Genomic DNA, 23,125 nt, shown 5'->3' with positions numbered 1-23,125 from the left:
TACAGGGAGAGTGCTGCATTGTCATTGGGCAGTGGTACAGAGAGAGTGCTGCACTGTCAATGGGGAGTGGTACAGAGAGAGTGCTGCATTGTCAATGGGGAGCGGTACAGAGAGAGTGCTGCACTGTCAATGGGCAGTGGTACAGAGAGGGTGCTGCATTGTCATTGGGCAGTGGTACAGAGAGAGTGCTGCACTGTCAATGGGCAGTGGTACAGAGAGGGTGCTGCATTGTCATTGGGCAGTGGTACAGAGAGAGTGCTGCACTGTCAATGGGCAGTGGTACAGGGAGAGTGCTGCATTCTCAATGGGCAGTGGTACAGAGAGGGTGCTGCACTGTCATTGGGCAGTGGTACAGGGAGAGTGCTGCATTGTCATTGGGCAGTGGTACAGAGAGAGTGCTGCACTGTCAATGGGCTGTGGTACAGAGAGGGTGCTGCACTGTCAATGGGCAGTGGTACAGAGAGAGTGCTGCACTGTCATTGGGCAGTGGTACAGGGAGAGTGCTGCATTGTCATTGGGCAGTGGTACAGAGAGAGTGCTGCACTGTCAATGGGGAGCGGTACAGAGAGAGTGCTGCACTGTCAATGGGCAGTGGTACAGAGAGAGTGCTGCATTGTCAATGGGCAGTGGTACAGAGAGAGTGCTGCATTGTCAATGGGCAGTGGTACAGGGAGAGTGCTGCATTGTCATTGGGCAGTGGTACAGAGAGAGTGCTGCACTGTCAATGGGCTGTGGTACAGAGAGGGTGCTGCACTGTCATTGGGCAGTGGTACAGGGAGAGTGCTGCATTGTCATTGGGCAGTGGTACAGAGAGAGTGCTGCACTGTCAATGGGCAGTGGTACAGAGAGAGTGCTGCATTGTCATTGGGCAGTGGTACAGGGAGAGTGCTGCACTGTCATTGGGCAGTGGTACAGAGAGAGTGCTGCACTGTCATTGGGCAGTGGTACAGAGAGAGTGCTGCACTGTCAATGGGCAGTGGTACAGAGAGAGTGCTGCATTGTCATTGGGCAGTGGTACAGGGAGAGTGCTGCACTGTCAATGGGCAGTGGTACAGAGAGAGTGCTGCATTGTCATTGGGCAGTGGTACAGGGAGAGTGCTGCACTGTCAATGGGCAGTGGTACAGAGAGAGTGCTGCATTGTCATTGGGCAGTGGTACAGAGAGAGTGCTGCACTGTCATTGGGCAGTGGTACAGGGAGAGTGCTGCATTGTCAATGGGGAGCGGTACAGAGAGAGTGCTGCACTGTCAATGGGCAGTGGTACAGAGAGAGTGCTGCACTGTCAATGGGCAGTGGTACAGAGAGGGTGCTGCATTGTCATTGGGCAGTGGTACAGGGAGAGTGCTGCACTGTCAATGGGCAGTGGTACAGAGAGAGTGCTGCATTGTCATTGGGCAGTGGTACAGGGAGAGTGCTGCACTGTCAATGGGCAGTGGTACAGAGAGAGTGCTGCATTGTCATTGGGCAGTGGTACAGAGAGAGTGCTGCACTGTCAATGGGCAGTGGTACAGAGAGAGTGCTGCATTGTCATTGGGCAGTGGTACAGAGAGAGTGCTGCACTGTCAATGGGCAGTGGTACAGAGAGAGTGCTGCACTGTCATTGGGCAGTGGTACAGGGAGAGTGCTGCATTGTCAATGGGCTGTGGTACAGAGAGAGTGCTGCATTGTCAATGGGGAGCGGTACAGAGAGAGTGCTGCACTGTCAATGGGCAGTGGTACAGAGAGAGTGCTGCACTGTCATTGGGCAGTGGTACAGAGAGAGTGCTGCATTGTCAATGGGCAGTGGTACAGAGAGAGTGCCGCACTGTCAATGGGCAGTGGTACAGGGAGAGTGCTGCATTGTCAATGGGCAGTGGTACAGAGAGAGTGCTGCACTGTCATTGGGCAGTGGTACAGGGAGAGTGCTGCATTGTCAATGGGCAGTGGGACAGGGAGAGTGCTGCATTGTCAATGGGCAGTGGTACAGAGAGAGTGCTGCATTCTCAATGGGCAGTGGTACAGAGAGAGTGCTGCATTCTCAATGGGCAGTGGTACAGAGAGAGTGCTGCACTGTCATTGGGCAGTGGTACAGGGAGAGTGCTGCATTGTCAATGGGCAGTGGGACAGGGAGAGTGCTGCATTGTCAATGGGGAGCGGTACAGAGAGAGTGCTGCATTGTCAATGGGCAGTGGTACAGAGAGAGTGCTGCATTCTCAATGGGCAGTGGTACAGAGAGAGTGCTGCACTGTCATTGGGCAGTGGTACAGAGAGAGTGCTGCATTCTCAATGGGCAGTGGTACAGAGAGAGTGCTGCACTGTCATTGGGCAGTGGTACAGGGAGAGTGCTGCATTGTCATTGGGCAGTGGTACAGAGAGAGTGCTGCATTGACATTGGGCAGTGGTACAGGGAGAGTGCTGCACTGTCAATGGGCAGTGGTACAGAGAGTGTGCTGCACTGTCAATGGGCAGTGGTACAGAGAGAGTGCCGCACTGTCAATGGGGAGCGGTACAGAGAGAGTGCTGCACTGTCAATGGGCAGTGGTACAGAGAGAGTGCTGCATTGTCAATGGGCAGTGGTACAGAGAGAGTGCTGCATTGTCAATGGGCAGTGGTACAGAGAGAGTGCTGCACTGTCAATGGGCAGTGGTACAGAGAGAGTGCTGCACTGTCAATGGGCAGTGGTACAGAGAGAGTGCTGCATTTTCATTGGGCAGTGGTACAGGGAGAGTACTGCATTGTCAATGGGCAGTGGTACAGAGAGAGTGCCGCATTGTCAATGGGCAGTGGTACAGAGAGAGTGCTGCACTGTCAATGGGCAGTGGTACAGAGAGAGTGCTGCACTGTCAATGGGCAGTGGTACAGAGAGAGTGCTGCATTGTCATTGGGCAGTGGTACAGGGAGAGTGCTGCATTGTCAATGGGCAGTGGTACAGAGAGAGTGCTGCACTGTCAATGGGCAGTGGTACAGAGAGAGTGCTGCATTGTCAATGGGGAGCGGTACAGAGAGAGTGCTGCACTGTCAATGGGCAGTGGTACAGGGAGAGTGCTGCATTGTCAATGGGCAGTGGTACAGAGAGAGTGCTGCACTGTCAATGGGCAGTGGTACAGAGAGAGTGCTGCACTGTCATTGGGCAGTGGTACAGGGAGAGTGCTGCATTGTCAATGGGCAGTGGTACAGAGAGAGTGCCGCACTGTCAATGGGCAGTGGTACAGAGAGAGTGCTGCACTGTCAATGGGCAGTGGTACAGAGAGAGTGCTGCACTGTCAATGGGCAGTGGTACAGAGAGAGTGCTGCATTGTCAATGGGCAGTGGTACAGAGAGAGTGCTGCACTGTCAATGGGGAGTGGTACAGGGAGAGTGCTGCACTGTCAATGGGCAGTGGTACAGAGAGAGTGCTGCATTGTCAATGGGCAGTGGTACAGAGAGAGTGCTGCACTGTCAATGGGCAGTGGTACAGAGAGAGTGCTGCATTGTCAATGGGGAGCGGTACAGAGAGAGTGCTGCATTGTCATTGGGCAGTGGTACAGAGAGAGTGCTGCACTGTCAATGGGCAGTGGTACAGACAGAGTGCTGCACTGTCAATGGGGAGTGGTACAGGGAGAGTGCTGCATTGTCAATGGGCAGTGGTACAGAGAGAGTGCTGCATTGTCAATGGGCAGTGGTACAGAGAGGGTGCTGCACTGTCAATGGGCAGTGGTACAGGGAGAGTGCTGCATTGTCAATGGGCAGTGGTACAGAGAGAGTGCTGCATTGTCAATGGGCAGTGGTACAGAGAGGGTGCTGCACTGTCAATGGGCAGTGGTACAGGGAGAGTGCTGCATTGTCAATGGGCAGTGGTACAGAGAGAGTGCTGCATTGTCAATGGGCAGTGGTACAGAGAGAGTGCTGCATTGTCAATGGGCAGTGGTACAGAGAGAGTGCTGCACTGTCATTGTACAGTGGTACAGAGAGAGTGCTGCACTGTCAATGGGCAGTGGTACAGAGAGAGTGCTGCATTGTCAATGGGCAGTGGTACAGAGAGAGTGCCGCACTGTCAATGGGCAGTGGTACAGAGAGAGTGCTGCACTGTCAATGGGGAGTGGTACAGGGAGAGTGCTACATTGTCATTGGGCAGTGGTACAGAGAGAGTGCCGCACTGTCATTGGGCAGTGGTACAGAGAGAGTGCTGCATTGTCATTGGGCAGTGGTACAGAGAGGGTGCTGCACTGTCAATGGGCAGTGGTACAGGGAGAGTGCCGCACTGTCAATGGGCAGTGGTACAGGGAGAGTGCTGCACTGTCAATGGGCAGTGGTACAGAGAGAGTGCTGCACTGTCAATGGGCAGTGGTACAGAGAGAGTGCTGCATTGTCATTGGGCAGTGGTACAGAGAGGGTGCTGCACTGTCAATGGGCAGTGGTACAGGGAGAGTGCCGCACTGTCAATGGGCAGTGGTACAGGGAGAGTGCCGCACTGTCAATGGGCAGTGGTACAGAGAGAGTGCTGCATTGTCATTGGGCAGTGGTACAGAGAGAGTGCTGCACTGTCAATGGGGAGCGGTACAGAGAGAGTGCTGCATTGTCATTGGGCAGTGGTACAGAGAGGGTGCTGCACTGTCAATGGGGAGCGGTACAGAGAGAGTGCTGCATTGTCAATGGGCAGTGGTACAGAGAGAGTGCTGCACTGTCAATGGGCAGTGGTACAGAGAGAGTGCTGCATTGTCAATGGGCAGTGGTACAGAGAGAGTGCTGCATTGTCATTGGGCAGTGGTACAGAGAGGGTGCTGCACTGTCAATGGGCAGTGGTACAGAGAGAGTGCTGCATTGTCAATGGGCAGTGGTACAGAGAGAGTGCTGCACTGTCAATGGGCAGTGGTACAGAGAGAGTGCTGCATTGTCATTGGGCAGTGGTACAGAGAGAGTGCTGCACTGTCATTGGGCAGTGGTACAGAGAGAGTGCTGCATTCTCAATGGGCAGTGGTACAGAGAGAGTGCTGCATTGTCAATGGGCAGTGGTACAGAGAGGGTGCTGCACTGTCAATGGGCAGTGGTACAGGGAGAGTGCTGCATTGTCAATGGGCAGTGGTACAGAGAGAGTGCTGCATTGTCAATGGGCAGTGGTACAGAGAGGGTGCTGCACTGTCAATGGGCAGTGGTACAGGGAGAGTGCTGCATTGTCAATGGGCAGTGGTACAGAGAGAGTGCTGCATTGTCAATGGGCAGTGGTACAGAGAGAGTGCTGCATTGTCAATGGGCAGTGGTACAGAGAGAGTGCTGCACTGTCATTGTACAGTGGTACAGAGAGAGTGCTGCACTGTCAATGGGCAGTGGTACAGAGAGAGTGCTGCATTGTCAATGGGCAGTGGTACAGAGAGAGTGCCGCACTGTCAATGGGCAGTGGTACAGAGAGAGTGCTGCACTGTCAATGGGGAGTGGTACAGGGAGAGTGCTACATTGTCATTGGGCAGTGGTACAGAGAGAGTGCCGCACTGTCATTGGGCAGTGGTACAGAGAGAGTGCTGCATTGTCATTGGGCAGTGGTACAGAGAGGGTGCTGCACTGTCAATGGGCAGTGGTACAGGGAGAGTGCCGCACTGTCAATGGGCAGTGGTACAGGGAGAGTGCTGCACTGTCAATGGGCAGTGGTACAGAGAGAGTGCTGCACTGTCAATGGGCAGTGGTACAGAGAGAGTGCTGCATTGTCATTGGGCAGTGGCACAGAGAGGGTGCTGCACTGTCAATGGGCAGTGGTACAGGGAGAGTGCCGCACTGTCAATGGGCAGTGGTACAGGGAGAGTGCCGCACTGTCAATGGGCAGTGGTACAGAGAGAGTGCTGCATTGTCATTGGGCAGTGGTACAGAGAGAGTGCTGCACTGTCAATGGGGAGCGGTACAGAGAGAGTGCTGCATTGTCATTGGGCAGTGGTACAGAGAGGGTGCTGCACTGTCAATGGGGAGCGGTACAGAGAGAGTGCTGCATTGTCAATGGGCAGTGGTACAGAGAGAGTGCTGCACTGTCAATGGGCAGTGGTACAGAGAGAGTGCTGCATTGTCAATGGGCAGTGGTACAGAGAGAGTGCTGCATTGTCATTGGGCAGTGGTACAGAGAGGGTGCTGCACTGTCAATGGGCAGTGGTACAGAGAGAGTGCTGCATTGTCAATGGGCAGTGGTACAGAGAGAGTGCTGCACTGTCAATGGGCAGTGGTACAGAGAGAGTGCTGCATTGTCATTGGGCAGTGGTACAGAGAGAGTGCTGCACTGTCATTGGGCAGTGGTACAGAGAGAGTGCTGCATTCTCAATGGGCAGTGGTACAGAGAGAGTGCTGCATTGTCATTGGGCAGTGGTACAGAGAGAGTGCTGCATTGTCAATGGGGAGCGGTACAGAGAGAGTGCTGCATTGTCATTGGGCAGTGGTACAGAGAGAGTGCTGCACTGTCATTGGGCAGTGGTACAGAGAGAGTGCTGCATTCTCAATGGGCAGTGGTACAGAGAGAGTGCTGCATTCTCAATGGGGAGCGGTACAGAGAGAGTGCTGCACTGTCATTGGGCAGTGGTACAGAGAGAGTGCTGCATTCTCAATGGGCAGTGGTACAGAGAGAGTGCTGCACTGTCATTGGGCAGTGGTACAGGGAGAGTGCCACACTGTCAATGGGCAGTGGTACAGAGAGAGTGCCACACTGTCAATGGGCAGTAGTACAGAGAGAGTGCCGCACTGTCAATGGGCAGTGGTACAGAGAGAGTGCCACACTGTCAATGGGCAGTGGTACAGAGAGAGTGCCGCACTGTCAATGGGCAGTGGTACAGAGAGAGTGCTGCACTGTCAATGGGCAGTGGTACAGAGAGAGTGCTGCACTGTCAATGGGCAGTGGTACAGAGAGAGTGCTGCACTGTCAATGGGCAGTGGTACAGAGAGAGTGCTGCACTGTCAATGGGCAGTGGTACAGAGAGAGTGCTGCATTGTCAATGGGCAGTGGTACAGAGAGAGTGCTGTATTGTCAATGGGGAGTGGTACAGAGAGAGTGCCGCACTGTCAATGGGCAGTGGTACAGGGAGAGTGCCGCACTGTCAATGGGGAGTGGTACAGAGAGAGTGCTGCTCTGTCAATGGGCAGTGGTACAGGGAGAGTGCTGCACTGTCAATGGGGAGTGGTACAGGGAGAGTGCTACATTGTCATTGGGCAGTGGTACAGAGAGAGTGCTGCTCTGTCAATGGGGAGTGGTACAGAGAGAGTGCTGCATTTTCATTGGGCAGTGGTACAGAGAGAGTGCTGCTCTGTCAATGGGGAGTGGTACAGGGAGAGTGCTACATTGTCATTGGGCAGTGGTACAGAGAGGGTGCTGCACTGTCAATGGGCAGTGGGACAGAGAGAGTGCTACATTGTCATTGTACAGTGGTACAGAGAGAGTGCCGCACTGTCAATGGGCAGTGGGACAGAGAGAGTGCTACATTGTCATTGTACAGTGGTACAGAGAGAGTGCCGCACTGTCAATGGGCAGTGGGACAGAGAGAGTGCTGCATTGTCAATGGGCAGTGCTCCAGAGAGAGTGCTGCATTGTCATTGTACAGTGGTACAGAGAGAGTGCCGCACTGTCAATGGGCAGTGGGACAGAGAGAGTGCCGCACTGTCATTGGGCAGTGGTACAGAGAGAGTGCTACATTGTCATTGTACAGTGGTACAGAGAGAGTGCCGCACTGTCAATGGGCAGTGGGACAGAGAGAGTGCTGCATTGTCAATGGGGAGTGGTACAGAGAGAGTGCTGCACTGTCAATGGGCAGTGGTACAGAGTGAGTGCTGCACTGTCATTGGGCAGTGGTACAGAGAGAGTGCTGCACTGTCAATGGGCAGTGGTACAGAGAGAGTGCTGCACTGTCATTGGGCAGTGGTACAGGGAGAGTGCTGCACTGTCAATGGGCAGTGGTACAGAGAGAGTGCTGCACTGTCAATGGGCAGTGGTACAGGGAGAGTGCTGCACTGTCAATGGGGAGTGGTACAGAGAGAGTGCTGCATTGTCAATGGGGAGTGGTACAGAGAGTGTGTTGCACTGTCAATGGGCAGTGGTACAGAGAGAGTGCTGCACTGTCAATGGGCAGTGGTACAGAGAGAGTGCTGCATTGTCAATGGGGAGTGGTACAGAGAGAGTGCTGCATTGTCAATGGGGAGTGGTACAGAGAGAGTGCTGCACTGTCAATGGGCAGTGGTACAGAGAGAGTGCTGCATTGTCAATGGGCAGTGGTACAGGGAGAGTGCTACATTGTCATTGTACAGTGGTACAGAGAGAGTGCTGCATTGTCAATGGGGAGTGGTACAGAGAGAGTGCTGCATTGTCAATGGGGAGTGGTACAGAGAGAGTGCTGCACTGTCAATGGGCAGTGGTACAGGGAGAGTGCCGCACTGTCAATGGGCAGTGGTACAGGGAGAGTGCTGCACTGTCAATGGGCAGTGGTACAGAGAGAGTGCTGCACTGTCAATGGGCAGTGGTACAGAGAGAGTGCTGCATTGTCATTGGGCAGTGGTACAGAGAGGGTGCTGCACTGTCAATGGGCAGTGGTACAGGGAGAGTGCCGCACTGTCAATGGGCAGTGGTACAGGGAGAGTGCCGCACTGTCAATGGGCAGTGGTACAGAGAGAGTGCTGCATTGTCATTGGGCAGTGGTACAGAGAGAGTGCTGCACTGTCAATGGGGAGCGGTACAGAGAGAGTGCTGCATTGTCATTGGGCAGTGGTACAGAGAGGGTGCTGCACTGTCAATGGGGAGCGGTACAGAGAGAGTGCTGCATTGTCAATGGGCAGTGGTACAGAGAGAGTGCTGCACTGTCAATGGGCAGTGGTACAGAGAGAGTGCTGCATTGTCAATGGGCAGTGGTACAGAGAGAGTGCTGCATTGTCATTGGGCAGTGGTACAGAGAGGGTGCTGCACTGTCAATGGGCAGTGGTACAGAGAGAGTGCTGCATTGTCAATGGGCAGTGGTACAGAGAGAGTGCTGCACTGTCAATGGGCAGTGGTACAGAGAGAGTGCTGCATTGTCATTGGGCAGTGGTACAGAGAGAGTGCTGCACTGTCATTGGGCAGTGGTACAGAGAGAGTGCTGCATTCTCAATGGGCAGTGGTACAGAGAGAGTGCTGCATTGTCATTGGGCAGTGGTACAGAGAGAGTGCTGCATTGTCAATGGGGAGCGGTACAGAGAGAGTGCTGCATTGTCATTGGGCAGTGGTACAGAGAGAGTGCTGCACTGTCATTGGGCAGTGGTACAGAGAGAGTGCTGCATTCTCAATGGGCAGTGGTACAGAGAGAGTGCTGCATTCTCAATGGGGAGCGGTACAGAGAGAGTGCTGCACTGTCATTGGGCAGTGGTACAGAGAGAGTGCTGCATTCTCAATGGGCAGTGGTACAGAGAGAGTGCTGCACTGTCATTGGGCAGTGGTACAGGGAGAGTGCCACACTGTCAATGGGCAGTGGTACAGAGAGAGTGCCACACTGTCAATGGGCAGTAGTACAGAGAGAGTGCCGCACTGTCAATGGGCAGTGGTACAGAGAGAGTGCCACACTGTCAATGGGCAGTGGTACAGAGAGAGTGCCGCACTGTCAATGGGCAGTGGTACAGAGAGAGTGCTGCACTGTCAATGGGCAGTGGTACAGAGAGAGTGCTGCACTGTCAATGGGCAGTGGTACAGAGAGAGTGCTGCACTGTCAATGGGCAGTGGTACAGAGAGAGTGCTGCACTGTCAATGGGCAGTGGTACAGAGAGAGTGCTGCATTGTCAATGGGCAGTGGTACAGAGAGAGTGCTGTATTGTCAATGGGGAGTGGTACAGAGAGAGTGCCGCACTGTCAATGGGCAGTGGTACAGGGAGAGTGCCGCACTGTCAATGGGGAGTGGTACAGAGAGAGTGCTGCTCTGTCAATGGGCAGTGGTACAGGGAGAGTGCTGCACTGTCAATGGGGAGTGGTACAGGGAGAGTGCTACATTGTCATTGGGCAGTGGTACAGAGAGAGTGCTGCATTTTCATTGGGCAGTGGTACAGAGAGAGTGCTGCTCTGTCAATGGGGAGTGGTACAGAGAGAGTGCTGCATTTTCATTGGGCAGTGGTACAGAGAGAGTGCTGCTCTGTCAATGGGGAGTGGTACAGGGAGAGTGCTACATTGTCATTGGGCAGTGGTACAGAGAGGGTGCTGCACTGTCAATGGGCAGTGGGACAGAGAGAGTGCTACATTGTCATTGTACAGTGGTACAGAGAGAGTGCCGCACTGTCAATGGGCAGTGGGACAGAGAGAGTGCTACATTGTCATTGTACAGTGGTACAGAGAGAGTGCCGCACTGTCAATGGGCAGTGGGACAGAGAGAGTGCTGCATTGTCAATGGGCAGTGCTCCAGAGAGAGTGCTGCATTGTCATTGTACAGTGGTACAGAGAGAGTGCCGCACTGTCAATGGGCAGTGGGACAGAGAGAGTGCCGCACTGTCATTGGGCAGTGGTACAGAGAGAGTGCTACATTGTCATTGTACAGTGGTACAGAGAGAGTGCCGCACTGTCAATGGGCAGTGGGACAGAGAGAGTGCTGCATTGTCAATGGGGAGTGGTACAGAGAGAGTGCTGCACTGTCAATGGGCAGTGGTACAGAGTGAGTGCTGCACTGTCATTGGGCAGTGGTACAGAGAGAGTGCTGCACTGTCAATGGGCAGTGGTACAGAGAGAGTGCTGCACTGTCATTGGGCAGTGGTACAGGGAGAGTGCTGCACTGTCAATGGGCAGTGGTACAGAGAGAGTGCTGCACTGTCAATGGGCAGTGGTACAGGGAGAGTGCTGCACTGTCAATGGGGAGTGGTACAGAGAGAGTGCTGCATTGTCAATGGGGAGTGGTACAGAGAGTGTGTTGCACTGTCAATGGGCAGTGGTACAGAGAGAGTGCTGCACTGTCAATGGGCAGTGGTACAGAGAGAGTGCTGCATTGTCAATGGGGAGTGGTACAGAGAGAGTGCTGCATTGTCAATGGGGAGTGGTACAGAGAGAGTGCTGCACTGTCAATGGGCAGTGGTACAGAGAGAGTGCTGCATTGTCAATGGGCAGTGGTACAGGGAGAGTGCTACATTGTCATTGTACAGTGGTACAGAGAGAGTGCTGCATTGTCAATGGGGAGTGGTACAGAGAGAGTGCTGCATTGTCAATGGGGAGTGGTACAGAGAGAGTGCTGCATTGTCAATGGGCAGTGGTACAGGGAGAGTGCTGCATTGTCAATGGGGAGTGGTACAGAGAGAGTGCTGCACTGTCAATGGGCAGTGGTACAGGGAGAGTGCTACATTGTCATTGTACAGTGGTACAGAGAGAGTGCCGCACTGTCAATGGGCAGTGGTACGGAGAGAGTGCTGCATTGTCAATGGGGAGTGGTACAGAGAGAGTGCTGCACTGTCAATGGGCAGTGGTACAGAGTGAGTGCTGCACTGTCATTGGGCAGTGGTACAGAGAGAGTGCTGCACTGTCAATGGACAGTGGTACAGAGAGAGTGCTGCATTGTCATTGGGCAGAGGTACAGGGAGAGTGCTGCACTGTCAATGGGCAGTGGTACAGAGAGAGTGCTGCACTGTCAATGGGCAGTGGTACAGGGAGAGTGCTGCACTGTCAATGGGCAGTGGTACAGGGAGAGTGCTGCACGGTCAATGGGCAGTGGGACAGAGAGAGTGCTGCACGGTCAATGGGCAGTGGTACAGAGAGAGTGCTGCATTGTCAATGGGGAGTGGTACAGAGAGAGTGCTGCATTGTCAATGGGGAGTGGTACAGAGAGAGTGCTGCACTGTCAATGGGCAGTGGTACAGAGTGAGTGCTACACTGTCATTGGGCAGTGGTACAGAGAGAGTGCTGCACTGTCAATGGGCAGTGGTACAGAGAGAGTGCTGCATTGTCATTGGGCAGAGGTACAGGGAGAGTGCTGCACTGTCAATGTGCAGTGGTACAGAGAGAGTGCTGCACTGTCAATGGGCAGTGGTACAGAGACAGTGCTGCACTGTCAATGGGCAGTGGGACAGAGAGAGTGCTGCACTGTCAATGGGCAGTGGGACAGAGAGAGTGCTGCATTGTCAATTGGCAGTTGTACAGAGAGAGTGCCGCATTGTCAATGGGCAGTGGGACAGAGAGAGTGCTGCATTGTCAATGGGCAGTGGGACAGAGAGAGTGCTGCATTGTCAATGGGCAGTGGTACAGAGAGAGTGCTGCACTGTCAATGGGCAGTGGTACAGAGAGAGTGCTGCACTGTCAATGGGCAGTGGTACAGAGAGAGTGCCGCACTGTCAATGGGCAGTGGTACAGAGAGAGTGCCGCATTGTCAATGGGCAGTGGTACAGAGAGAGTGCTGCATTGTCAATGGGCAGTGGTACAGAGAGAGTGCTGCACTGTCAATGGGCAGTGGTACAGAGAGAGTGCTGCATTGTCAATGGGCAGTGGGACAGAGAGAGTGCTGCATTGTCAATGGGCAGTGGTACAGAGAGAGTGCTGCATTGTCAATGGGCAGTGGTACAGAGAGAGTGCTGCATTGTCAATGGGCAGTGGTACAGGGAGAGTGCTGCATTGTCAATGGGCAGTGGTACAGAGAGAGTGCTGCACTGTCAATGGGGAGCGGTACAGAGAGAGTGCTGCATTGTCAATGGGCAGTGGTACAGAGAGAGTGCCGCACTGTCAATGGGCAGTGGTACAGAGAGAGTGCTGCATTGTCAATGGGCAGTGGGACAGAGAGAGTGCTGCATTGTCAATGGGCAGTGGTACAGAGAGAGTGCTGCATTGTCAATGGGCAGTGGTACAGAGAGAGTGCTGCATGTCAATGGGCAGTGGTACAGAGAGAGTGCTGCACTGTCAATGGGCAGTGGTACAGAGAGAGTGCTGCATTGTCAATGGGCAGTGGTACAGAGAGAGTGCCGCATTGTCAATGGGCAGTGGTACAGAGAGAGTGCTGCATTGTCAATGGGGAGTGCTACAGAGAGAGTGCTGCACTGTCAATGGGCAGTGGTACAGAGAGAGTGCTGCACTGTCAATGGGCAGTGGTACAGAGAGAGTGCTGCATTGTCAATGGGCAGTGGTACAGAGAGAGTGCCGCATTGTCAATGGGCAGTGGTACAGAGAGAGTGCTGCATTCTCAATGGGGAGCGGTACAGAGAGAGAGCTGCACTGTCATTGGGCAGTGGTACAGAGAGAGTGCTGCATTCTCAATGGGCAGTGGTACAGAGAGAGTGCTGCACTGTCATTGGGCAGTGGTACAGGGAGAGTGCCACACTGTCAATGGGCAGTGGTACAGAGAGAGTGCCACACTGTCAATGGGCAGTAGTACAGAGAGAGTGCCGCACTGTCAATGGGCAGTGGTACAGAGAGAGTGCCACACTGTCAATGGGCAGTGGTACAGAGAGAGTGCCGCACTGTCAATGGGCAGTGGTACAGAGAGAGTGCTGCACTGTCAATGGGCAGTGGTACAGAGAGAGTGCTGCACTGTCAATGGGCAGTGGTACAGAGAGAGTGCTGCACTGTCAATGGGCAGTGGTACAGAGAGAGTGCTGCACTGTCAATGGGCAGTGGTACAGAGAGAGTGCTGCATTGTCAATGGGCAGTGGTACAGAGAGAGTGCTGTATTGTCAATGGGGAGTGGTACAGAGAGAGTGCCGCACTGTCAATGGGCAGTGGTACAGGGAGAGTGCCGCACTGTCAATGGGGAGTGGTACAGAGAGAGTGCTGCTCTGTCAATGGGCAGTGGTACAGGGAGAGTGCTGCACTGTCAATGGGGAGTGGTACAGGGAGAGTGCTACATTGTCATTGGGCAGTGGTACAGAGAGAGTGCTGCATTTTCATTGGGCAGTGGTACAGAGAGAGTGCTGCTCTGTCAATGGGGAGTGGTACAGAGAGAGTGCTGCATTTTCATTGGGCAGTGGTACAGAGAGAGTGCTGCTCTGTCAATGGGGAGTGGTACAGGGAGAGTGCTACATTGTCATTGGGCAGTGGTACAGAGAGGGTGCTGCACTGTCAATGGGCAGTGGGACAGAGAGAGTGCTACATTGTCATTGTACAGTGGTACAGAGAGAGTGCCGCACTGTCAATGGGCAGTGGGACAGAGAGAGTGCTACATTGTCATTGTACAGTGGTACAGAGAGAGTGCCGCACTGTCAATGGGCAGTGGGACAGAGAGAGTGCTGCATTGTCAATGGGCAGTGCTCCAGAGAGAGTGCTGCATTGTCATTGTACAGTGGTACAGAGAGAGTGCCGCACTGTCAATGGGCAGTGGGACAGAGAGAGTGCCGCACTGTCATTGGGCAGTGGTACAGAGAGAGTGCTACATTGTCATTGTACAGTGGTACAGAGAGAGTGCCGCACTGTCAATGGGCAGTGGGACAGAGAGAGTGCTGCATTGTCAATGGGGAGTGGTACAGAGAGAGTGCTGCACTGTCAATGGGCAGTGGTACAGAGTGAGTGCTGCACTGTCATTGGGCAGTGGTACAGAGAGAGTGCTGCACTGTCAATGGGCAGTGGTACAGAGAGAGTGCTGCACTGTCATTGGGCAGTGGTACAGGGAGAGTGCTGCACTGTCAATGGGCAGTGGTACAGAGAGAGTGCTGCACTGTCAATGGGCAGTGGTACAGGGAGAGTGCTGCACTGTCAATGGGGAGTGGTACAGAGAGAGTGCTGCATTGTCAATGGGGAGTGGTACAGAGAGTGTGTTGCACTGTCAATGGGCAGTGGTACAGAGAGAGTGCTGCACTGTCAATGGGCAGTGGTACAGAGAGAGTGCTGCATTGTCAATGGGGAGTGGTACAGAGAGAGTGCTGCATTGTCAATGGGGAGTGGTACAGAGAGAGTGCTGCACTGTCAATGGGCAGTGGTACAGAGAGAGTGCTGCATTGTCAATGGGCAGTGGTACAGGGAGAGTGCTACATTGTCATTGTACAGTGGTACAGAGAGAGTGCTGCATTGTCAATGGGGAGTGGTACAGGGAGAGTGCTGCACTGTCAATGGGCAGTGGTACAGGGAGAGTGCTGCACGGTCAATGGGCAGTGGGACAGAGAGAGTGCTGCACTGTCAATGGGCAGTGGTACAGAGAGAGTGCTGCATTGTCAATGGGGAGTGGTACAGAGAGAGTGCTGCATTGTCAATGGGGAGTGGTACAGAGAGAGTGCTGCACTGTCAATGGGCAGTGGTACAGAGTGAGTGCTACACTGTCATTGGGCAGTGGTACAGAGAGAGTGCTGCACTGTCAATGGGCAGTGGTACAGAGAGAGTGCTGCATTGTCATTGGGCAGAGGTACAGGGAGAGTGCTGCACTGTCAATGTGCAGTGGTACAGAGAGAGTGCTGCACTGTCAATGGGCAGTGGTACAGAGACAGTGCTGCACTGTCAATGGGCAGTGGGACAGAGAGAGTGCTGCACTGTCAATGGGCAGTGGGACAGAGAGAGTGCTGCATTGTCAATTGGCAGTTGTACAGAGAGAGTGCCGCATTGTCAATGGGCAGTGGGACAGAGAGAGTGCTGCATTGTCAATGGGCAGTGGGACAGAGAGAGTGCTGCATTGTCAATGGGCAGTGGTACAGAGAGAGTGCTGCACTGTCAATGGGCAGTGGTACAGAGAGAGTGCTGCACTGTCAATGGGCAGTGGTACAGAGAGAGTGCCGCACTGTCAATGGGCAGTGGTACAGAGAGAGTGCCGCATTGTCAATGGGCAGTGGTACAGAGAGAGTGCTGCATTGTCAATGGGCAGTGGTACAGAGAGAGTGCTGCACTGTCAATGGGCAGTGGTACAGAGAGAGTGCTGCATTGTCAATGGGCAGTGGGACAGAGAGAGTGCTGCATTGTCAATGGGCAGTGGTACAGAGAGAGTGCTGCATTGTCAATGGGCAGTGGTACAGAGAGAGTGCTGCATTGTCAATGGGCAGTGGTACAGGGAGAGTGCTGCATTGTCAATGGGCAGTGGTACAGAGAGAGTGCTGCACTGTCAATGGGGAGCGGTACAGAGAGAGTGCTGCATTGTCAATGGGCAGTGGTACAGAGAGAGTGCCGCACTGTCAATGGGCAGTGGTACAGAGAGAGTGCTGCATTGTCAATGGGCAGTGGGACAGAGAGAGTGCTGCATTGTCAATGGGCAGTGGTACAGAGAGAGTGCTGCATTGTCAATGGGCAGTGGTACAGAGAGAGTGCTGCATGTCAATGGGCAGTGGTACAGAGAGAGTGCTGCACTGTCAATGGGCAGTGGTACAGAGAGAGTGCTGCATTGTCAATGGGCAGTGGTACAGAGAGAGTGCCGCATTGTCAATGGGCAGTGGTACAGAGAGAGTGCTGCATTGTCAATGGGGAGTGCTACAGAGAGAGTGCTGCACTGTCAATGGGCAGTGGTACAGAGAGAGTGCTGCACTGTCAATGGGCAGTGGTACAGAGAGAGTGCTGCATTGTCAATGGGCAGTGGTACAGAGAGAGTGCCGCATTGTCAATGGGCAGTGGTACAGAGAGAGTGCTGCATTGTCAATGGGAAGTGCTACAGAGAGAGAGCTGCACTGTCAATGGGCAGTGGTACAGAGAGAGTGCTGCACTGTCAATGGGCAGTGGTACAGAGAGAGTGCTGCACTGTCAATGGGGAGTTGTACAGGGAGAGTGCTGCATTTTCATTGGGCAGTGGTACAGGGGGAGTGCTGCTCTGTCAATGGGCAGAGGTACAGAGAGAGTGCTGCTCTGTCAATGGGCAGTGGTACAGAGAGAGTGCTGCTCTGTCAATGGGGAGTGGTACAGGGAGAGTGCTGCATTGTCATTGGGCAGTGGTACAGAGAGAGTGCCGCACTGTCAATGGGCAGTGGTACAGAGAGAGTGCTGCACTGTCAATGGGCAGTGGTACAGAGAGAGTGCTGCATTGTCATTGGGCAGTGGTACAGACAGAGTGCTGTATTGTCAATGGGCAGTGGTACAGAGAGAGTGCTGCTCTGTCAATGGGGAGTAGTACAGGGAGAGTGCTGCACTGTCAATGGGCAGTGGTACAGAGAGAGTGCTGCACTGTCAATGGGCAGTGGTACAGAGAGAGTGCTGCATTGTCATTGGGCAGTGGTACAGAGAGAGTGCTGCACTGTCAATGGGCAGTGGTACAGAGAGAGTGCTGCACTGTCAATGGGCAGTGGTACAGAGAGAGTGCAATATTGTCAATGGGCAGTGGTACAGAGAGAGTGCTGCACTGTCAATGGGCAGTGGTACAGAGAGAGTGCAGGATTGTCAATGGGCAGTGGTACAGGCAGAGTGCTGCACTGTCAATGGGCAGTGGTACAGAGAGAGTGCTGCACTGTCATTGGGCAGTGGGACAGAGAGAGTGCTGCACTGTCAATGGGCAGTGGTACAGAGAGACTGCTGCATTGTCAATGGGCAGTGGTACAGAGAGAGTGCTGTATTGTCAATGTGCAGTGGTACAGAGAGAGTGCTGCACTGTCAATGGGCAGTGGTACAGAGACAGTGCTGCACTGTCAATGGGCAGTGGGACAGAGAGAGTGCTGCACTGTCAATGGGCAGTGGGACAGAGAGAGTGCTGCATTGTCAATTGGCAGTTGTACAGAGAGAGTGCCGCATTGTCAATGGGCAGTGGGACAGAGAGAGTGCTGCATTGTCAATGGGCAGTGGGACAGAGAGAGTGCTGCATTGTCAATGGGCAGTGGTACAGAGAGAGTGCTGCACTGTCAATGGGCAGTGGTACAGAGAGAGTGCTGCACTGTCAATGGGCAGTGGTACAGAGAGAGTGCCGCACTGTCAATGGGCAGTGGTACAGAGAGAGTGCCGCATTGTCAATGGGCAGTGGTACAGAGAGAGTGCTGCATTGTCAATGGGCAGTGGTACAGAGAGAGTGCTGCACTGTCAATGGGCAGTGGTACAGAGAGAGTGCTGCATTGTCAATGGGCAGTGGGACAGAGAGAGTGCTGCATTGTCAATGGGCAGTGGTACAGAGAGAGTGCTGCATTGTCAATGGGCAGTGGTACAGAGAGAGTGCTGCATTGTCAATGGGCAGTGGTACAGGGAGAGTGCTGCATTGTCAATGGGCAGTGGAACAGAGAGAGTGCTGCACTGTCAATGGGGAGCGGTACAGAGAGAGTGCTGCATTGTCAATGGGCAGTGGTACAGAGAGAGTGCCGCACTGTCAATGGGCAGTGGTACAGAGAGAGTGCTGCATTGTCAATGGGCAGTGGGACAGAGAGAGTGCTGCATTGTCAATGGGCAGTGGTACAGAGAGAGTGCTGCATTGTCAATGGGCAGTGGTACAGAGAGAGTGCTGCATGTCAATGGGCAGTGGTACAGAGAGAGTGCTGCACTGTCAATGGGCAGTGGTACAGAGAGAGTGCTGCATTGTCAATGGGCAGTGGTACAGAGAGAGTGCCGCATTGTCAATGGGCAGTGGTACAGAGAGAGTGCTGCATTGTCAATGGGGAGTGCTACAGAGAGAGTGCTGCACTGTCAATGGGCAGTGGTACAGAGAGAGTGCTGCACTGTCAATGGGCAGTGGTACAGAGAGAGTGCTGCATTGTCAATGGGCAGTGGTACAGAGAGAGTGCCGCATTGTCAATGGGCAGTGGTACAGAGAGAGTGCTGCATTGTCAATGGGAAGTGCTACAGAGAGAGAGCTGCACTGTCAATGGGCAGTGGTACAGAGAGAGTGCTGCCCTGTCAATGGGCAGTGGTACAGAGAGAGTGCTGCACTGTCAATGGGGAGTAGTACAGGGAGAGTGCTGCATTTTCATTGGGCAGTGGTACAGGGGGAGTGCTGCTCTGTCAATGGGCAGAGGTACAGAGAGAGTGCTGCTCTGTCAATGGGCAGTGGTACAGAGAGAGTGCTGCTCTGTCAATGGGGAGTGGTACAGGGAGAGTGCTGCATTGTCATTGGGCAGTGGTACAGAGAGAGTGCCGCACTGTCAATGGGCAGTGGTACAGAGAGAGTGCTGCACTGTCAATGGGCAGTGGTACAGAGAGAGTGCTGCATTGTCATTGGGCAGTGGTACAGGGAGAGTGCTGCATTGTCAATGGGCAGTGGTACAGAGAGAGTGCCGCACTGTCAATGGGCAGTGGTACAGAGAGAGTGCTGCTCTGTCAATGGGCAGTGGTACAGAGAGAGTGCTGCTCTGTCAATGGGGAGTGGTACAGGGAGAGTGCTGCATTGTCATTGGGCAGTGGTACAGAGAGAGTGCCGCACTGTCAATGGGCAGTGGTACAGAGAGAGTGCTGCACTGTCAATGGGCAGTGGTACAGAGAGAGTGCTGCATTGTCAATGGGCAGTGGTACAGACAGAGTGCTGTATTGTCAATGGGCAGTGGTACAGAGAGAGTGCTGCTCTGTCAATGGGGAGTAGTACAGGGAGAGTGCTGCACTGTCAATGGGCAGTGGTACAGAGAGAGTGCTGCACTGTCAATGGGCAGTGGTACAGAGAGAGTGCTGCATTGTCATTGGGCAGTGGTACAGAGAGAGTGCTGCACTGTCAATGGGCAGTGGTACAGAGAGAGTGCTGCACTGTCAATGGGCAGTGGTACAGAGAGAGTGCAATATTGTCAATGGGCAGTGGTACAGAGAGAGTGCTGCACTGTCAATGGGCAGTGGTACAGAGAGAGTGCAGTATTGTCAATGGGCAGTGGTACAGGCAGAGTGCTGCACTGTCAATGGGCAGTGGTACAGAGAGAGTGCTGCACTGTCATTGGGCAGTGGGACAGAGAGAGTGCTGCACTGTCAATGGGCAGTGGTACAGAGAGACTGCTGCATTGTCAATGGGCAGTGGTACAGAGAGAGTGCTGTATTGTCAATGGGCAGTGGTACAGAAAGAGTGCAGTATTGTCAATGGGCAGTGGTACAGAGCGAGTGCTGCACTGTCAATGGGCAGTGGTACAGAGACAGTGCTGCACTGTCAATGGGCAGTGGTACTGAGAGAGTGCTGCATTGTCATTGGGCAGTGGTACAGAGAGAGTGCCGCACTGTCAATGGGCAGTGGTACAGAGAGAGTGCTGCACTGTCAATGTGCAGTGGTACAGAGAGAGTACTGCACTGTCAATGGGAAGTGGTACAGAGAGAGTGCTGCACTGTCAATGGGGAGTGGTACAGAGAGAGTGCTGCACTGTCAATGGCCAGTGGTACAGAGAGAGTGCTGCACTGTCAATGGGCAGTGGTACAGAGAGAGTGCTGCACTGTCAATGGGCAGTGGTACAGAGAGAGTGCAATATTGTCAATGGGCAGTGGTACAGAGAGAGTGCTGTATTGTCAATGGGGAGTGGTACAGAGAGAGTGCTACATTGTCATTGTACAGTGGTACAGAGAGAGTGCCGCACTGTCAATGGGCAGTGGTACAGAGAGAGTGCTGCATTGTCAATGGGGAGTGGTACAGAGAGAGTGCTGCACTGTCAATGGGCAGTGGTACAGAGTGAGTGCTGCACTGTCATTGGGCAGTGGTACAGAGAGAGTGCTGCACTGTCAATGGGCAGTGGTACAGAGAGAGTGCTGCATTGTCATTGGGCAGAGGTACAGGTAGAGTGATGCACTGTCAATGGGCAGTGGTACAGAGAGAGTGCTGCACTGTCAATGGGCAGTGGTACAGGGAGAGTGCTGCACTGTCAATGGGCAGTGGGAGAGAGAGAGTGCTGCATTGTCAATGGGGAGTGGTACAGAGAGAGTGCTGCATTGTCAATGGGGAGTGGTACAGAGAGAGTGCTGCACTGTCAATGGGCAGTGGTACAGAGTGAGTGCTACACTGTCATTGGGCAGTGGTACAGAGAGAGTGCTGCACTGTCAATGGGCAGTGGTACAGAGAGAGTGCTGCATTGTCATTGGGCAGAGGTACAGGGAGAGTGCTGCACTGTCAATGGGCAGTGGTACAGAGAGAGTGCCGCATTGTCAATGGGCAGTGGTACAGAGAGAGTGCTGCATTGTCAATGGGCAGTGGTACAGAGAGAGTGCTGCACTGTCAATGGGCAGTGGTACAGAGAGAGTGCTGCATTGTCAATGGGCAGTGGGACAGAGAGAGTGCTGCATTGTCAATGGGCAGTGGTACAGAGAGAGTGCTGCATTGTCAATGGGCAGTGGTACAGAGAGAGTGCTGCATTGTCAATGGGCAGTGGTACAGGGAGAGTGCTGCATTGTCAATGGGCAGTGGTACAGAGAGAGTGCTGCACTGTCAATGGGGAGCGGTACAGAGAGAGTGCTGCATTGTCAATGGGCAGTGGTACAGAGAGAGTGCCGCACTGTCAATGGGCAGTGGTACAGAGAGAGTGCTGCATTGTCAATGGGCAGTGGGACAGAGAGAGTGCTGCATTGTCAATGGGCAGTGGTACAGAGAGAGTGCTGCATTGTCAATGGGCAGTGGTACAGAGAGAGTGCTGCATGTCAATGGGCAGTGGTACAGAGAGAGTGCTGCACTGTCAATGGGCAGTGGTACAGAGAGAGTGCTGCATTGTCAATGGGCAGTGGTACAGAGAGAGTGCCGCATTGTCAATGGGCAGTGGTACAGAGAGAGTGCTGCATTGTCAATGGGGAGTGCTACAGAGAGAGTGCTGCACTGTCAATGGGCAGTGGTACAGAGAGAGTGCTGCACTGTCAATGGGCAGTGGTACAGAGAGAGTGCCGCACTGTCAATGGGCAGTGGTACAGAGAGAGTGCTGCATTGTCAATGGGCAGTGGTACAGAGAGAGTGCCGCATTGTCAATGGGCAGTGGTACAGAGAGAGTGCTGCATTGTCAATGGGGAGTGCTACAGAGAGAGTGCTGAACTGTCAATGGGCAGTGGTACAGAGAGAGTGCTGCACTGTCAATGGGCAGTGGTACAGAGAGAGTGCTGCACTGTCAATGGGGAGTAGTACAGGGAGAGTGCTGCATTTTCATTGGGCAGTGGTACAGGGGGAGTGCTGCTCTGTCAATGGGCAGAGGTACAGAGAGAGTGCTGCTCTGTCAATGGGCAGTGGTACAGAGAGAGTGCTGCTCTGTCAATGGGGAGTGGTACAGGGAGAGTGCTGCATTGTCATTGGGCAGTGGTACAGAGAGAGTGCCGCACTGTCAATGGGCAGTGGTACAGAGAGAGTGCTGCACTGTCAATGGGCAGTGGTACAGAGAGAGTGCTGCATTGTCATTGGGCAGTGGTACAGACAGAGCGCTGTATTGTCAATGGGCAGTGGTACAGAGAGAGTGCTGCTCTGTCAATGGGGAGTAGTACAGGGAGAGTGCTGCACTGTCAATGGGCAGTGGTACAGAGAGAGTGCTGCACTGTCAATGGGCAGTGGTACAGAGAGAGTGCTGCATTGTCATTGGGCAGTGGTACAGAGAGAGTGCTGCACTGTCAATGGGCAGTGGTACAGAGAGAGTGCTGCACTGTCAATGGGCAGTGGTACAGAGAGAGTGCAGTATTGTCAATGGGCAGTGGTACAGGCAGAGTGCTGCACTGTCAATGGGCAGTGGTACAGAGAGAGTGCTGCACTGTCATTGGGCAGTGGGACAGAGAGAGTGCTGCACTGTCAATGGGCAGTGGTACAGAGAGACTGCTGCATTGTCAATGGGCAGTGGTACAGAGAGAGTGCTGTATTGTCAATGGGCAGTGGTACAGAAAGAGTGCAGTATTGTCAATGGGCAGTGGTACAGAGCGAGTGCTGCACTGTCAATGGGCAGTGGTACAGAGACAGTGCTGCACTGTCAATGGGCAGTGGTACAGAGAGAGTGCTGCATTGTCATTGGGCAGTGGGACAGAGAGAGTGCCGCACTGTCAATGGGCAGTGCTACAGAGAGAGTGCTGCACTGTCAATGTGCAGTGGTACAGAGAGAGTACTGCACTGTCATTGGGAAGTGGTACAGAGAGAGTGCTGCACTGTCAGTGGGGAGTGGTACAGAGAGAGTGCTGCACTGTCAATGGCCAGTGGTACAGAGAGAGTGCTGCATTGTCATTGGGGAGTGCTACAGAGAGAGTGCTGCACTGTCAATGGGCAGTGCTACAGAGAGAGTGCTGCATTCTCAATGGGCAGTGGGACAGAGAGAGTGCTGCACTGTCATTGGGCAGTGGTTCAGAGAGAGTGCTGCACTATCAATGGGCAGTGGTACAGAGAGAGTGCCGCACTGTTAATGGGCAGTGGTACAGGGAGAGTGCTGCACTGTCAATGGGCAGTGGTACAGAGAGAGTGCTGCACTGTCAATGAGCAGTGCTACAGAGAGAGTGCTGCATTCTCAATGGG

Source organism: Scyliorhinus torazame, chromosome 8, assembly GCF_047496885.1.
Source record: "Scyliorhinus torazame isolate Kashiwa2021f chromosome 8, sScyTor2.1, whole genome shotgun sequence".
Lineage (NCBI taxonomy): Eukaryota > Metazoa > Chordata > Chondrichthyes > Carcharhiniformes > Scyliorhinidae > Scyliorhinus > Scyliorhinus torazame.
Note: the sequence above shows the minus strand (reverse complement) of the source record.